Below are 16,456 nucleotides of genomic sequence, written 5' to 3' on the forward strand. Positions count from 1 at the left end.
TCAGCCCTCCGGGCCACGGGCCTCTTCGGACGGGGGCGCAGGGTGGCGGCGCCTGCGGCCGAGCGCCGGGAGCAGGTACGGGGTTCGGGAGCGGGCCGAACGGGGAGGGGCGTGGGTTGATGCCCGGCCCGGGGGGCTCGAGCGTGCGGTTCGGCCACCGGGCCCCGCCAGAGGGAGGAGCGTTGTCCTCCTCAGCTTTGTCCGGCCGCAGAGCCCCCGGGAGCCCCGCACCGCCGCGGCGTAGAGCGGCTCACAAAGCGTTTTCACACCCGGGGGTAGGGGCCGGGCTGGACCTCGGAAGAAATCCGCTCGACTGCGGAGGGGACTGAGGCTGACAGGGGAAGTGACTTGCCCAAGGTCATAAAGCCGGTGGGAGTTGGGTCTCGGCTGGGAACCCGGGCCACCCTGGGGCTGGCGCGGACCGCGAGCCGAAGGGCCCGGGAGGACGCCGAGCCCCCAGCCCCGGAGATCCGGGAGCGCCGTGGGAGGCGAGGGGGCTCCGGCCTGCCTCCCGGCACACCCCCCTGGGTAGCCCCCCATTTGGGGCTGGCTAGAGGAAACAAAAAATCTTTGCGGAGTGGGACGTAGCAGCCGGGGCTGCTTTCCTGAGGAGCCGATTTGGGGAGCTGGAGGAGCAAAGCCTCCGGTTGGGGGTATGTCAGGGAAAGGGCTTTCTTGAGTGAGTGCAGAGCTTTGAAAACTTCTCGCGGGGACTGGCTGGTGTTCTCCAGGCCATCCTCCCCACCACCGCACAGCCAAAGGCATCGCAGCAGGAATTGAAAGGAGGGAGGCCTCGCTTTTATGAAGATGCCTGGAAGGTGTCTTTTCCAGGAAACTGCCCACTGTGTTCATGCCCCAGACAGAAATACTACCTGGCCCTGGTGAAAGCGTTTATGCCACAGAAGGTCATAGGAGGCTTTTTCTAGATGGTCTGGATGGACCTTACGACGTTTGGAGAACTCCCAGAGGACCAGCAGCTATCCCAGGCCCGAAAGGGGAAGGAAGTTGGGAGGGTTGGGGCCAGTCACCCTCCTGCCTGGGGTACGATGCGTGAGAGATCTGTTTTCACTTGGGGGGATTAGGTGAGTTCCTTCTTAGGTGGATGTCTTGGAAAAGGAAGTGGGAGAGGGCGCAGTTCCAGCGGAGAGGGAGAAAGCAACGTGTTACAGGCAGTGAAGAAAGTCCTGTAGAAGCTGGGGAAGGAGGAGAGGGCATGCCGTCTTTGTGGGAGAAGGGAGCTAAAAGAATTGAAGGGAAGGGAAAAGGGGAGCTAGTTCTGAGAAAAAGATTCAGATGCTTCAGAGGAAGCCAAATACAGGTTTGAAAGGAGTCGCTTAGTGCTGGATGCTGTCTTGCAAGGTTGAGTATGTATTGGTCTGACATTTCATGTTCTTTGGGTAAGGACAGCTGTAATAGTTTTATGGGAACATTCTCCTTTAGCACCACCTCCCTCCATTCTCACATTAAGAATGCAGGCCCCAAAGTGCTAACAGTATTGTCTTGGAAGTCAGGCTGGACAAAAGACAGATGAGAAAGACCAGTTAGCAAATACATTAATTAAGGCTCTTTGCCCAGGATGATTCCTTAAAGTCAGCTGTTTCTTTACTGTCCTCCTAGGAGTGAGCTTTCACCCTGTTGGCTGGTGGAAGGGTGCTCTGGGGCTGTAATCACAGCATTAGGGAGACTGAGGCAAGGAGGAGCTAGAGTTCCAGACCACTCTGGACTCTTCGGCAAGTTGGAGGCCCGGTCAACTTAGCAAGGTCCTGTTTTGAAATGTAATAAAAAAGGTTTGGATATGTTGGTGGTAGAATGTTTGTCTAGCAAACTTGGGACCTTGGGTTCACTCTCCAGTAGTACAAATTGGAATGTAAAAAACGTATTTCACACACACGTATGTACAATAAAATTTACTTGTCACAGACTTGTAATCAGAGAAATGCAAATTAGACAACAGTGGATGCCATTTCATGCTCATCAGCTGGGCAAAACTTACTGTGATAATTATTACTAAGATTGTCAGGAAATTTGTTTTTTTCTTTTTTGGCTTTGTTGTACTTGGGGTGGAACACACAGCCTCCCACATACTAAGCAGGCACTTTGCCCCTGAACCATATCCCCAGCCCTAGAGAAACACTTTTTTTTCTTTTTAAGACAGAGTCTATGTAGCCCTGGGTGGCCTAGATATAGCTTAAAAAATAAGGTGGAGAGTAATAGAGGAAGATACTCAGTCTACCTCTGACTTCTACATGATCATGGCATAGGAGAACATATCTACGTATGTGCATGTGCGCACACACACACAGAAGACACCACACAGTACAACGTTATAGCACCATGAAAAAGAAAATCTGGGAATTGTGACACATATTTGTTATCCTAATGCTTTGGAGGTGGAGGAAGTTCAAGGCCAGCCTGGACTATGTTAGAACATATCTCAACTCCCTCGCCGCGAAAATACATTTATAGTCAGTGCATTAAAAATGGATGTATTTCAGAAACATGATATGAATTGGGGGAGCAAGTCCCAGAAGAATTTTTTACAGAAATTTTCCACTTGTATAAGATCTGAAAACATACAAAGTAATAGTTTGTAGTTGTATATGTATGTAGCAATATGAAAACATGCATGGGAACTACAACAGATTCACAAGTAGAGCCCATCTCTGGGTAGGAAAGATGAGAAATGGGATAAGATTGGTATGTAAAGGACTTTAATTATACTTAATATTACTTAAAGAAATCTGAATTAGGTAGTTGCAAATTAAGATTTGCTAATGTTGGGTGTGGGGTAGAGAGATTAAATATATTATTTTTTTTAATTTAAATTTTTTTGTTTTTGTTTTTGAGACAGGGTCTCCCTGTAGCACCAGCTGGCCTGAAACTCGCTATTTTAGACCAGGCTCTGGATCTCACAGAGATCTGCCTGCCTCTGCCTCCAGAGTGCTGGGGTTAAAGATGGACACCACCATGCCCTGCTAAGTATTTTATTCTAAATGTATTTCAGATGTCTGAAATAATTTCTCACATTTTCTTGTTTATAGAACACAGAGTTTTTATCCTGTAATAAAAGAATTGTAGCTAGTCTCTAGTCCAGCATAATCTGTCAGGCCCTCGGGTTGGTGCACCTTTTTCACACCTTTCTGGCCCCTAAACCTAGTTTTGTCACAGATGACTTTTATTCTGGAACTGCTGATAGATGTAGATTTCCCAGTCTCTGAACTTTTCAGTGGACCTAGGTCAGCAGCGTGAGCTTTGTCAAAGCGTAAACGGCTCCTGTGCATTCTGACTTACTAAGTGTAGGATGGGCCCAGACATCCAGTTCTGCTGCCCACTAAAGTTTGAAGACAGCTATTTTAGCTTTTGTTCTTGTTTTGCTTTGTTTGTTTGTTTTGAGACAGTGTCTCTCTGTAACCCCAGCTGGCTTTGAACTTGCTATATAGATCAGGCTGGCCTAAAGATCCACCTGCTTCTTCATCTCAAGTGCTGGAACCAAAGGCGTGTGTCACCATGCCCAGCATGTTGTTTTAGCTTTGCCAGAGCCTAACCCCCCAGGCTTCCTCAGGCTGTGCTTTGTTGCTCCTGCCCCATAACTAGGGCATGATTTGGATTTGAACCCATGTGATGCTTATCACTTTGAGACAGAATTTCTTTCTTGTAGCCCAAGCTGGCCTTCCTCTTCACTCTCCTGCCTCAAGCTTCTGAGTGCAGGAATGGACCACCAAAAGATGACATCTTTTGTGGACTATAAAAGAATGGTAAGCTGGGCGTGGCAGCGCATGCCTTTAATCCCAGCCCTCAGGAGGCAGAGGCAAGCAGATGTCTGTGAGATTGAGGCCAGCCTGGTCTTCAGGTGGGCTGGGACTAGGAAGACCCTGTATTTAAATAAAACCCACCAAAACACCGAAAGGAAAAGTCTTTCAAGCTATGTAAGACACTGGTAATCTAGTCCTTAGGAGACATAGCTATGACTCAGCAGGTTCTCAGGATGTCTCCACACACAGAGCAGTGATACAGGTGAAGAAGTGGGTGCAGACTCCACGCCAATGAGAGACTCCATCTTAAAAAAAAAAAAAAAGAGTGATAAGGGGTGACTGGGGAAGACGGACCAGTGAGTCAAGTGTTTACTGTGTTGCTGTGTAAGTGTGAAGACTAGAGTTCAGGTCTCCAGCACTCATGGAAATGCCAGGCAGCCTCTTGTAATCCTGACGCTTGGAAGATACAGAAGATCCCTGGAACAAGCTGACTAGCTAGCCTAGCCCAATCCTCCTGTGCTGGATTGCAGTGAGAGCCAGGGTGGAGAATGATCCAAGAGGACATAAAGCGTCAACCTCTGGCTACCTACCCCCCCACCGTGAACACACATGTGCATCCCAGTATATGAACACATATACACACATACAAAAAATTATAAGGGTAGGTTTGTATGCCAGCATTCACATCTGATTCCCCACCCCCCAACCCAAGATAGTCTTGTGGTGTTTCAGGCTGACCCCAAACTTGTGTAGCTGAGGATGACCTTGAACATTTAATCCTCTTGCCTCCACCTTCCAAGTGGTTCTAGTGCTGGGATTACAGGTCTGTACTACAGTACCCATTTTATGCTGTGCTAGGAGCTTTCTGCATCCTAGACAAGTGTTTTACCAACTGAGTGACATCTCTAGCCTTCCTTTTTCATTTTTTAAGATTTATTTTTATTATTTTTAAAGTGTGTGTGTGTGTGTGTGTGTGTGTGTGTGTGTATGTGTGTGTGTGTGTAAGTAAGTGCAGGTGCCCCAGGAGGCCAGAGGCAGCAATCCCCCTGGTGCCGGAGTAATAGATGATTATTAGCTGCCCCTCTGGGTGCTGGGAACCAAACTCAAGTCCTTTGCAAGAGCAGTATGAGCTCTTGACTGCTGAGCCATCCCCAGTTCTTATACCCAACCTTCTTTTTAGTTTTTTGAGACAGGGTCTCATGTAACCCAGGCTGGCCTCCAGTTTTCTATGTAGCTGAGCCTGACTTTGAACTCTTGATTTTTTTGCCTCCATCTGTTAGAATGTTAGAATTTTAGGTGTGTAGTATACATAGTTGCCCATATACTTTTTTTTTCCCCCTTAGATGGTCTCAGTATTGCAGCCCTGACTGTCTTGGAACTCATGAATCTGCCTGCCTTTGCCCCCCGAGGTTGGGATTAAAGGTGTGTGCCACCATGTCCAGCATCCGTACCTATCTTAATTCAGTTTGTCAGATTTACTTTTAGGCAGGTAGCTAAGGGGCCCACTACTTCAGAGGACTCTATCAGAATTTACAGACTTCTACTGCATGTGTCAACCATGCCATTTTATAGTCAAGAGAACAAAAAGAGGTCTAGCAAAGAAAGTAAGTCCCCAAAGTTAAATATATTGAGGGGAGGGCGGGGAAAGAGAGGAAAGGGGCTGGAGGTGTGGACTTCAGGGCCTCGCTCATGCTACACTCTGAGCCTCCTGTCTGCCTTCCCTTTCTCTTTTCACGTTTATTTTATATGTGTATGGGAATGTGCATGCAGATATCAGAGGAAACCTTAGGGGATACCATTTTCTTCCTGCATGTTGGGTTCCAGGCATTGAACTCAGGTTGTCAGACTTGATAGTAAGCACCTTTACCTGATGAGCTGTCTTGCCAGCCCCCTCATTTTCTTAAGAGAAAAATGGTTTAGCCTTTAGCAGATGATAGAGATTGTTGTAGTGTTTTGACTTATCTACATTTGAGGTTTAGCTATTTGAAAACTGTGATGGAAGATCTGGGTGTTTAGGAAACCTCTGGTTAGCCCTTGCATTGAAAGCGTTTACTTTCTCCCCCTATCTGCCCGTCTTTCTTTGATGTTAGACTTTGCTTTAGTCTTGATTCATTTAAGAATTTTATATTAAAGCTGAGACTTTCTGATGATGAAATTTGTGAACTGTCTGTTTTTGTTGAGGTGCTTCCTGGGAGCCTATTTTAGAAGTAAGCATGGCTTTGATTTTGTTCTTGTTTTCTAAAGCAAGACTACACTATAGGACTATATAGATGCCTTTCAGAATAAGGCCACCCTGGGGACTGGAGAGATGGCTCAGCAGTTAAGAGCACTGACTGCTCTTGCAGAGGATCCGGGTTCAATTCCCAGCACCCACATGGCAGCTACGAACCATCCTTAACTCCAGTTCCAGGGGAATTGAAGCCCTCTCTGACCTCCATGGCATTGTACGACACGGGTGCACTCATATACATGCAGGCAATACACTCATACACATACAATAAAAATAATAAAAAAATATTTTTAAGCCAGGCATGGTGGCGCACACCTTTAATCCCAGCACTCAGGAAGCAAAGGCAGGCAGATCTCTGTGAGTTTGAGGCCAGCCTGGTCTCCATAGCGAATCCAGGCCAGCTAGGGCTTACAGGGAGACCCTGTCTCAAAAAGACCAAAAAAAATTTTTTTTTTAAAAAGGAGGTCACCTGTTTCAAGTAGCAAGTAAGGGTGGGTTTCTTTTCTTTCTCTTTCTTTCTTTCTTTTTTTTTTTTTTGTGTGTGTGTGTGTGTGTTTGAGACAGGGTCTCCCTGTAGCCCCAGGCTGACCTTGAACTCACAGAAATCCTCCTGCCTATGTCTTCGGAGTGCTGGGACTAAAGGCCTGTGCCACCATGCCCAGCTTTGGTCATAGATTTTTATTGCTACCTGAGTACATATCTGAGCATCTCCCAGTAATGACAGCAATGTCACACTAAGCACTGGTTCATTGGAGTGACACACTGCTACCTAAGGTTCTGAGAACAGCACAGCACAGAAGGGTGTACCTGAGGACAGTTGCTTGCATTTTCTCCCTTCTTGATTCTTTCTGTTCCCTGATCTTTTGGGCTTAGTGATTGTGCTTCTCTGTCAGGATGGGCTCAGCTCCTCCCTGTATGGGAGGAGTACCGAGCAGGACAGTTGACTACCCACAAGTAAAACCTTGAAAGCTGGCTGTGGATAAGGTAGGAGAATTGCCAGGAGTTTGAGGCCAGCCTAGACCATATAGGGAGAACTAGTTTAGCCAGAGCTGCCTAGCAAGACTTTGTCTCAAAAAGAAAAAGATGGGGGAGGGGGCAGGTTAGAGAGAGCTCCTTAGCTGTTTAAAGTGCATATTGCTCTTGCAGAGGACCAGAATTTGATTCCCAGCACCCATGATATGCAGCTCAGAAGAGCCTGTAACTCCAGCTTTAGGGGGATCCGATGCCCCACTTAAGGTCTCATCTGGCATCTGCACTCATGTGCTATACATAACCCCCCATAATTAAAAATAAAATCTTAAAAAAGAAAGGAACGCCCACAAACAGCATCAAGCCCAAAGGGAAGGCCACCCTAGCAGATCCCGCTCTTCCTCTGTGGCTGCCACTCCTCCTGGTCTGTGGAGCCTGGAAAGCACACTCTTCTTGCAGTCACACAAAGAGGCTTTGTGCTTTTCGGATGCTCTAAAAGGCGGGATCACTGTAATTATAATTCCCTAAGCACAACCAAGTAATGGGGGCAGTCAGGGTAAAGATGGTATCCAAGTGCTCGTTGATAAGGACAAGTCAGACGGGGATTAAAAATTATCTGGAGACAGCATTCAAAAGTGGATAATAGAGCGTTGTTGGTAATGCTGACAACATCGTGTTTAAGTGAATACATCTCATAGTTCTAAATCTACTACTTGCAAGATACTTGAAGTTTTAAAAAGCACAAGACTGAGCCTGGAATTTTTCTAGCTTCACATTGTAACTGAAAAGTACTTTAGAACTTTGGGTCTGTTTTCCTTTATGTTTGTGTTGCCAGAATGGCTAATTGTTCTAGAAAGCCAAATACATATTTTGCCTTCCCTCTGGGGATGTTCCCACTAGTTTAGTGAGTTTTGAACATTTTTATGTGTATGAGTGTTTGCCTGCATGTATGTAAGTACACCATGTGTGTGCAGTGCCTGTGGAGGCCAAAAACAGGGCATCAGATCCTCTGGAACTGGAGTTATGAATGGGTGTTAGCTGCTACATGGGTGCTGGGAACCAAACCCTGGTCTTATGCAAGAACAGCAAGCACTCTTAACCATTGAGCCATCTCACCAGCCCCCGCCCACATTTTTTTTTTTTTGTCATTTTGAGACAGGGTCTCCCTGTAGCCCCATCTGGCCTGGAACTTGCTATGGAGACCAGGCTGTCCTTCATCTTACAGAGATCCTCCTGCTTTTGCTTCTAAACACTGGAATTAAAGGCATGTACTACCACGCCTTAATTTTTTTTAATAAGATTCATCTTTAATTTATGTGTATGTTTGTGCATCGGTGTGAGTGTACACCACATGTGTACATGTATCTGCAGGCCAGAACAGGGCGTTGGGTGTTCTGGAGCTGGGGTTAACATAAGGTTTAAGTCACCCAATGTGGGTGCTGGGAACTGAACTCAGGTCCTTGCTCTTAACTGCTGAACCCCTCTAGTGGTTTGTTTTTGAGACAGAGTCTCACTATGCTGTCCAGGTAGGCTTTGAACTTGTGATCTTCCTGTCCCAGCCTCCTGAGGGATTATAACCCTGGCTTTCAGGGGTTTTTTGGGGTTTTTTTTGTTGTTGTTATTTTGTTTTGTTTTTTAGTAAGCAATGATAGACATTTTTGAGAAATTGATTTTCAGTTGGTACCACTAGAAAAAAAGTCAACCAATTGGGATATATGTTTAAATTCTTTGTGTTACATTTATCAAATGTCTTTTCTTGTGTACTTTCTTCTTTTTTTTTTTTTTTTTTTTTTAACTCATTTAGCCCAGGCTTGCATGAAACTTACTATGTAGTTGAAAATGACCTTGAACTTCTGAGCCTTCTACCTCTGCCTCCTGTGTGCTGAGATTATAGAAGTATATCACTATGCCAGGTTTAGGACTTTGTGAATGCTAGGCAAGTACTTTACTAACTGAACTATATCCCTAGCCCCTAATTATAAATTCTTTTTTTTAAAAAACATTTATTTTGCATGTGTGTATGCAAACTTGTGGCAGTCAGAGTCAACTTGCAGGAGTCAGTTCTTTCTTTCCTTCCACCACGTGGGTTCCAGGAATCAAGGCCAGGTTGCCAGACTTGATGACAAGGTACCTTTTTACTCAATGAACCATCTCACCAGCCCCCACTTACAAACTTTTAAATCAACCCTTCAATTCTATGATGTCCTTCTAAGCTTTTTTGGTAATCTTTTAGTGAAAATGGTTTTCTTTTTTTTAATCTCCCCTCCTTCCCCCTCTTCCCCCTGTCTTTCCCTTTCTCTGTACCTCCCTCCCTCCTTCCTTTCCTTCCTTCTTTCTATAGGGTCCCACTGTGTAGCCCAGGCTGGCCTTGAATTCTGAATCCTTCTAAGCCTCCTGAGCACTAGGACTATAGGCAAAGCACTACCATGTCCAGCCTGGGATTTCTCAGTATGTTAGCTATTACTTTATTACTGGCTAGTAGTATCTCAAACAAATTGCTTTTAAAAAAGAAAAAAAAAATGCACCAAACAATTGTTTGTAGAGCTGATCTCAGTTGGTAGAGTGCCTAGCATGTTTGAAGCCTTCCTTGGTTCAGTCCTCAGCATCCATTAATTGGGTGTGGCAGTGCATCCTGTAATCCCTGCACTTAGGAAGTGGAACCTGGATGTTCAGAATTTCAAGTTCATCTTTGACTATGCAGTGAGTTTGAGGCTAGCCTGGCCTACCTGAGAACCTGCCTCAAAAAACTACAAAATGCCAGGTGTGGTGGTGCACTCCTTTAATCCCAGCATTCAGGAGGCAGAGGCAGGCGGAGCTCTGTGAGTTTAAGGCCAGCTGGGGCTAGAGGGAGAAAAAACAAAACAAAACCAAAAGCATAGTGGATCATAGTATTCCTTACTTAGGGTAGGGGTAAAGGTACCTGTCTGTCCCATAATTGATACCGACATCTGTGGTGTACACACTGGTAGCCTGTGCCTCATGAAAGCCTGCAGCTGTAAGTTTGCCCTTCTTTGCTTTCCAGCATGATTTTGTTTTGGTTTTGAGGAAATCTGCCTTAAAATTTTCACACAATACTGCTTGGTAGCCCGTTAAAAAGATAGTGTTGGGAATATAGCTTGGTTGGTAGAGTACTTCCCCAGCATGTATGAGGCCATAGGTTCAATTCCCATTCGATCTTGTTCAAAGAAGCCTTGGAAAAGTTGGTATTGACACATACTTCCTGTCTCTTACCACATGATGCTCTTGGCCACCTTGAGACTGCCATCAAGAAAGCCATAACCAAATGTAGCCCCTCAACCTTTGGCCTCCAGAAACACCAACCAAAATAAACCTCTTTAACTTAAAGAAAAAGACACTGCTAATTTGACAGCTAAATTTTATGAGATCAAAAAGTGCATAAGGGTCTTTTTTTTTTTTTTTTTTTTTTTTTTTTTTTTTTTCCCAGTTTGGGGAATTATAGCTATCTTTTAAAAAATAAATAATTTATTGAGAGTTTCATTCACAGGGATCCATCTGCCTCTACCTCTCAAGTGCTGGGACTAAAGGCGTGCACCACCACACCTGGCAAGGGTCTATTCTTAAATCAGTATTTTTATGGGTGTGTGTGTGTATGGGTGTGTCTGGGGTGTGTGTATGTGTGTGTGTGTGTGTGTGTGTGTGTGTGTATCAGAGGTGAGCCTTGGGTGTCATTCCTTAGATGCCATCCACCTTGTTTTCTGCGACAGGGTCTTTATTGGCCTAGGACTTGTAGATTGGGCTAGGCTGGCTGGCCACAGACCAGCAAGTCCCAGGATCTGCCAGTGTCTGTCTCCCCAGCTCTTGGATTCCAAAAACAATCTTCCTGCCTTAGCTTCCTACATGCTGGAATTAGAGATTTGAACCACCATGCTCAGCTTTTTTTTTTTTTTTAATTTCTATATAGCATTAGCCAATTATAGTGTGCTTATTATGTGAGGCTCTATTGTAAGTAACTTATATGGGTAAATTAATTCTTACTGTGCCCTCTAAGATGTATACTACTGTCATGTTTAATGTACAGGTAAGGGAACTGGAGCATGGAGAGGCTAAACAACTTATAGATATGATATAGTTCTTTGTGGTATTATCTGTGGAACTAGGGATGTAGCTGAGTGATAAAGTGCTTGCCCAGAGTGCACAAGGCCCTGGGTTCAATAACCAGCATAGTCCCCCCGAAACAAGTATCATTTGGAATATGAACCAAGTCAATTTACTTCTAAAATCTATTCTTAGCCAGCATGCTTTATTGCATCTCACTTATAGATAGCCTTTATTAACTAAGCAATTAATTTTGATAACAAAAAAACCAAACATGAGTATAAGCCTATTTTATAGTTTTTTTGTTTTGTTTTTGTTGATTTTTGTCTTTTTTGTCTTCCTGTAGCCCCAGCTGGCCTGGAACTCACTATGGAGACCAGGGTGGCCTCAATCTTGCAGAGATCTACCTGCCTCTGCCTCCCGAGTGCTGGGATTAAAGGGGTGCACCACCATGCCTGGCACTATTTTATGTTTTGAGATAAGGATCCTCTAGTTTCTGTCTCCCCATTTTGCACCACCGAACCCAGCAAGAATTTACAGTCTTCAGTTTGTCTTTGCTCTTTCAGGAAAAAGAAAAAGGAATATATGGTTATATATATTTTTAGAAAATATGTCTTGAAGCTGGGCGTGGTGGCACACACCTTTAACCCCAGCACTCGAAGAGGCAGGTGGATCTCTGTGAGTTCAAGGCCAGCCTGGTCTACATAGTGAGTTCCAGGGCAGCTGGTACTACAGGGAGACCCTGTCTCAAAAAGACAAAAAAAAGTCTTAACCAGGTGCTTGTTTGTGCACTTAAGCAGATAGAGAAATTTGTCCAGGAGAAATATGACCCTGTTTGGAGGAACTTCCAAATCCTACTTTTTGTGATTATAATACTCTAGTCCCCCAAAATCAGTGCAAGAAATACATGGCAAAGCAGCAGAATCAAGAAAGACCTTGCCTCAGAACGAGGTGGAGGCAAGAACTGACTTCCCAAAATCCTCTGACATCTACACACCTGCACATCCACACAACTTAATTTCTCTAAGAAACTGTCATGTGTCATAAGCTAAAGCATAAACATATTCATGTATTTAGCAACCCAAAAGTGTGAGCATTCCAAGTGAAGTGAGTGTCTGGACTTAAAGGCCCTGAGCTGACTTCTAAAGGGCCTCATACTGCGTTGAGTAAACCTCAGATCTGAGCTAATTTCCAACCCAGCAACTTCGGGAACTTTATAAAGCCCCCAACCCTGAAACAAATAACAGCCCTTATTGTCTCAAACTTCCAGATTGTGTCACTGGCACTTACATTAAATACAAAAATAGCCCTACCCCTCCCTTTCCCAAGCCCACCAACTTTCCTGAGGGTGCAGTTTCAAATCCCAGGGAGAAACATTCATTGTTTGTTTGTTTGTTTTTTTGGTCTTTTTGAGACAGAGTCTCCCTGCAGCCTCAGCTGGCCTGGAACTCACTATGTAGACTAGGCTGGCCTGTGTCTCACAGAGATCCACCTGCCTCTGCTACGATTAAAGGCCACACTTGGCACCTTCATTGTTCTTAATAAAGAACAATCTGCTCCGAAGGTCAGCTCTCATCTTTCATTTTCACGTTGTTCTGGTCAATCCTGATCTAACATTTTCTAACACCAAGATTAGTTGGAGAGCCTGGAATTGTGTTAATGTTGAGGCAATGGGTTATTTAAGGAAGATTAGTATCGTGATTCCCAAATGTATGCCTCAGCATTGTTTGGGATGTTTGCTAATTTCTTTATCAGTAGGTAGGTCATGAATCATTGAAATAGGAGTCTGATATAAGTAGATTTTCTTGTAGTTCTATATGGTGGGTTTTTTGTTTGTTTGTTTTTTGTTTTTAAGTCTTTTTGAGACAGGGTCTCCCTGTAGCCCCAGCTCTCCTGGAACTCACTATGTAGACCAGGTTGGCCTTGAACTCACGGAGATCCGCCTGCCTCTGCCTCCTGAGGCTGGGATTAAAGGCATGTGCCACCATGCCGGGCTATATGATGTTTTTAACATAGCCCTACTGTGCGCTTATTGGTAATGATAGGTCATACTAGGAAACTATTTAGAAAATGTTCTGTGGGAAAGTGGAATTTTAAGGTCTGATTCAGGTATAATATTTACAGACTTAGAAAAAATGTTACAGACTTTTAGGAAAAAACTCGATGTTTTTCTCCTATTTTGCTTATGAATACTTAGGAAAAAGTGAACTCTCTACCTTTCAAAATTACTAAACAATATGGAATTAGTTCAGAGAAAGAAGACCTTTTTTCTCTGTACAGGCAGATTAAGAACTGATTAATTCAAACAATTGAGAAGAATAATTTGAGAATGCAGACACTGGTTTGAGTTTTTTAATAAACCTAGCCTAGGAATGTTTGCAGGCTCTTAAGATGTTGACTTTGCTAATAGCAAGGATATGACTTAAAAATCCATGTGACCTTGTTATCCAAGATTTCTTTTAAAACTGCATATATTGGGAACAATTAGAAATTATTACTGTTCCATGATGATATTTTTAAGCTTTAAGTGAAAGCTACCATTATGTACTAACAAGAAGAATCCACATCCAAGAACCAGTGTGCAACAAGTCCAAAGCTTTGATTTCTTTTGTTTTTATTTTTAAATATTTTATCTATTTTTTTGTGTATATGAGTATATTGCCTGCATGTATGTAAGTGCACCTGCATCGTGCAGTGCCTGAGGAGGTCAGGAGAGCGTTGAATTCCCCTGGAACTGGAGTTACAGATGGTTGTTAGCTACCATGTGGGTGCTGGGAATTGAACCCAGGTCTCCTGCAAGAACAGCCGTTGTTCTTAACCCCTGAGCCATCTCTCCAGCCCCCAAAGCTTTCATTTCTTAAAACTAATTTCTGTGCACCTCTGTGTTGAGATAAAAACTGAAGTGAACTTGGGATATTAGTGAGAGCACTTGGCTAGCATGTGTGAGGAATCTACCTGCAAAATAAACCCAAAGTTGGAGTTTGATCTGGAATGTTAGATAGTGCTATACATATTTTAAGTTTTGGTAGAACAAAAATTTTTAATGTGCTTTAATTTCTTTTTTATTGAGTTTTTGTGCATTTCACGTAAGAGATCTTAATCAAATTTAGACCCCCTCCCTGCCCCCTTATAGGCCCCCTACCACATTTCAGGTGTACTGTCATATATGTTAAGTCCTATACAAAATCTTTTAAAAAATGAGTTCTGGGGGCTGGAGAGATGGCTCAGCGGTCGAGAACACTGGTTGTTCTTGTAGAAGACCCGGGTTTGAATCCCAGCACCCAAATGGCAGCTAACAACTGTCTGTAATTCCAGTTCCAGGGAATCCGACAGCCTCTTCTGTCCTCGCAAGCATTGCATGACATGGGTGCACTTACCTATATGCAGGCAATACACTCATACACATAAAATAAAAATAATAAATAAAATATTTTTAAAAAAATTTTTAAAAATGAGTTCTGAGCTGGATGTGGTGGCACATTCCTGTCATTCCTTCTCCTGGGAGGCAGAAGCAAGAAGATGAGGAGTTCAAGACCAGCCCTGACTATGTATCAAGTATGAGGCCAGCCTGGACTACATGAGACCTTCCCTTGCCTCCCCACCAAAGAATTCTGATTTTTTTTTTTTTAGCTTAACTGACAGGACTCTGTGTGTGTGTGTGTGTGTGTGTGTGTGTATGTATGCATACACACACTATCCAGATACACAAGCACATGCATGTGTGTAGAGGCCAGAGACTGATGTTGAATATCTTTATAAATTTCTACCTTATGTTTTGAGACAGATCCTCCAATTTCTGCCTCCTCAGTGCTGGGATTATAGGTGTGCTCCTGCATTTGGCCTTTTAAAGAGCCTGAATTCAGGTCCTTATGCTTGCACAGAAAGCTCTTTACTGATTGAGCCATTTTCCCAGCCTTGATTTTATTGTTTTTTGAGATAGCGTCTCACTAGGCAGCAAGGCTGACTTCAAGCTTATGTCTTTCTGCCTCTGCCTCCCTAGTGCTGAGGTTATAGGCATATACTACCTGTACCTGCTGACAGTTACATTTGTTTAAAAAAAAAAAAAAAAAAAAAAGGGAGCTGGGTGTGGTGGTGCAGGCCTTTAATCCTAGCATTAGGAGTCAGAGGCAGGCAGATCTCTGAGTTCCAGGCCAACTTGGTTTACAAAGCAATCTCTAGGCTACATAGTGAGATCTTTTCTCAAAAAAAAAAAAAAAGAACCCAACAACAACAAAAAAAAACCATAAAACAGACAAACAAAAAACCAAACAAAATATTGGGCCACCAAGATGACTCAGCAGATAAAGGCCTTGCCTAACAACCTGAATTTGGTATCTAGAACCCAAAAGTGAAAGGAGGGAACCAGCTCCCACAAGTTGTCCTTTGACCTCCACATGCGTTCTGTGGTGCATGCAAGTATACGCACATGAACAAATAAGTAAATAAATGCACTAAAAATTTAAAGTTATTACTGTATATGTGTATGTGGGTACATACTCTTCACTGTGTGTGTGTGTGTGTGTGATTAGAGAATAACCTTGTAGAATTGGTTCTCTCCTTATACCTTTAGGTGGATTTTGGGGATTGAACTCAGGTAGCCAGGCTTGCTGGCCAGCTCTGGAAATGATCTTAACAGACAGTTTTGGAACTTTTGGAGAAGTTGTAAAGTGGGTAGGACGGGTATAGAAATCAACTGTCATATCAGAATTCTATCTATCTACCTACCTATCTATCATCTATCTGTACATGCATGCAGACATGTTAGAGTTAGAGGACAACATGCTCTGTGATTCCCAAGGATCAAACTCAGGTTGCCAGTCTTTGTGGCAGGTGCCTTTTAATATTACCTTTGAGATGTAAAGATGGTTCCTTTGAGATAAAGTTATTTGGTAGATTATTATTTTTCTTAAATAATTAGGGGTGGGAGAAATGGCTTAGCAGCTAAGAACACTGGCTGCTCTTGAAGAAGACCCAGGTTCAGTTCCCAGCACCCATATGGTGGCTAACAACCATCCATAATTCCATTTCCAGGGAATCCAGTGCTCTCTGGGCATTGCACAACACAGGTGCTCTTACATACATGCAGGCAATACACTCATACACATAATAAATAAATATTTTTTTAAAAGCTATGTAATTGAAAACCCAAGGCCCAAATTTATTTTAAGGCTTGAACTTCCTTGTTTATATGAAAGACAAGATATCAAATTAAAAGAGGGCTTTAGAATTTTTATTTTTTTAATTTTTTAAATAATTTTTTGAATTTTTTTTAGAAGAAGCATTTCATTACAGCTTTAAGATACTCAATAACAATTTCCAGAGCAAAGATGCATCTCTTTCAAAAGTGGCTATAAAATTTTTAGGTTCACAGTTGGATTAATACAGTTATACAATACTGAACTCAGTATAAGCCCTGTAAGACATAAAATTGAATGAGTTTTTACCCTTT

At 43.4% G+C, this 16,456-nt stretch overlaps 1 protein-coding gene across 2 annotated transcripts in view; it reads left to right on the forward strand.

Annotated features, from left to right (window-relative positions):
* Positions 1-6: 6 nt before the first annotated feature.
* The window catches only part of Rnf38 (ring finger protein 38), a 130,816-nt gene continuing 114,366 nt past the window's right edge, over positions 7-16,456 (forward strand). For both annotated transcript variants that reach the window (XM_017801818.2, XM_008847712.3), the window contains exon 1: positions 7-75. The gene's annotated coding sequence lies outside the window, so the exon portion shown is untranslated. The remainder of the gene's footprint in view (positions 76-16,456) is intronic.

This window comes from Nannospalax galili, unplaced genomic scaffold, assembly GCF_000622305.1.
Source record: "Nannospalax galili isolate Female #2095 unplaced genomic scaffold, S.galili_v1.0 scaffold263, whole genome shotgun sequence".
Classification (NCBI taxonomy): domain Eukaryota; kingdom Metazoa; phylum Chordata; class Mammalia; order Rodentia; family Spalacidae; genus Nannospalax; species Nannospalax galili.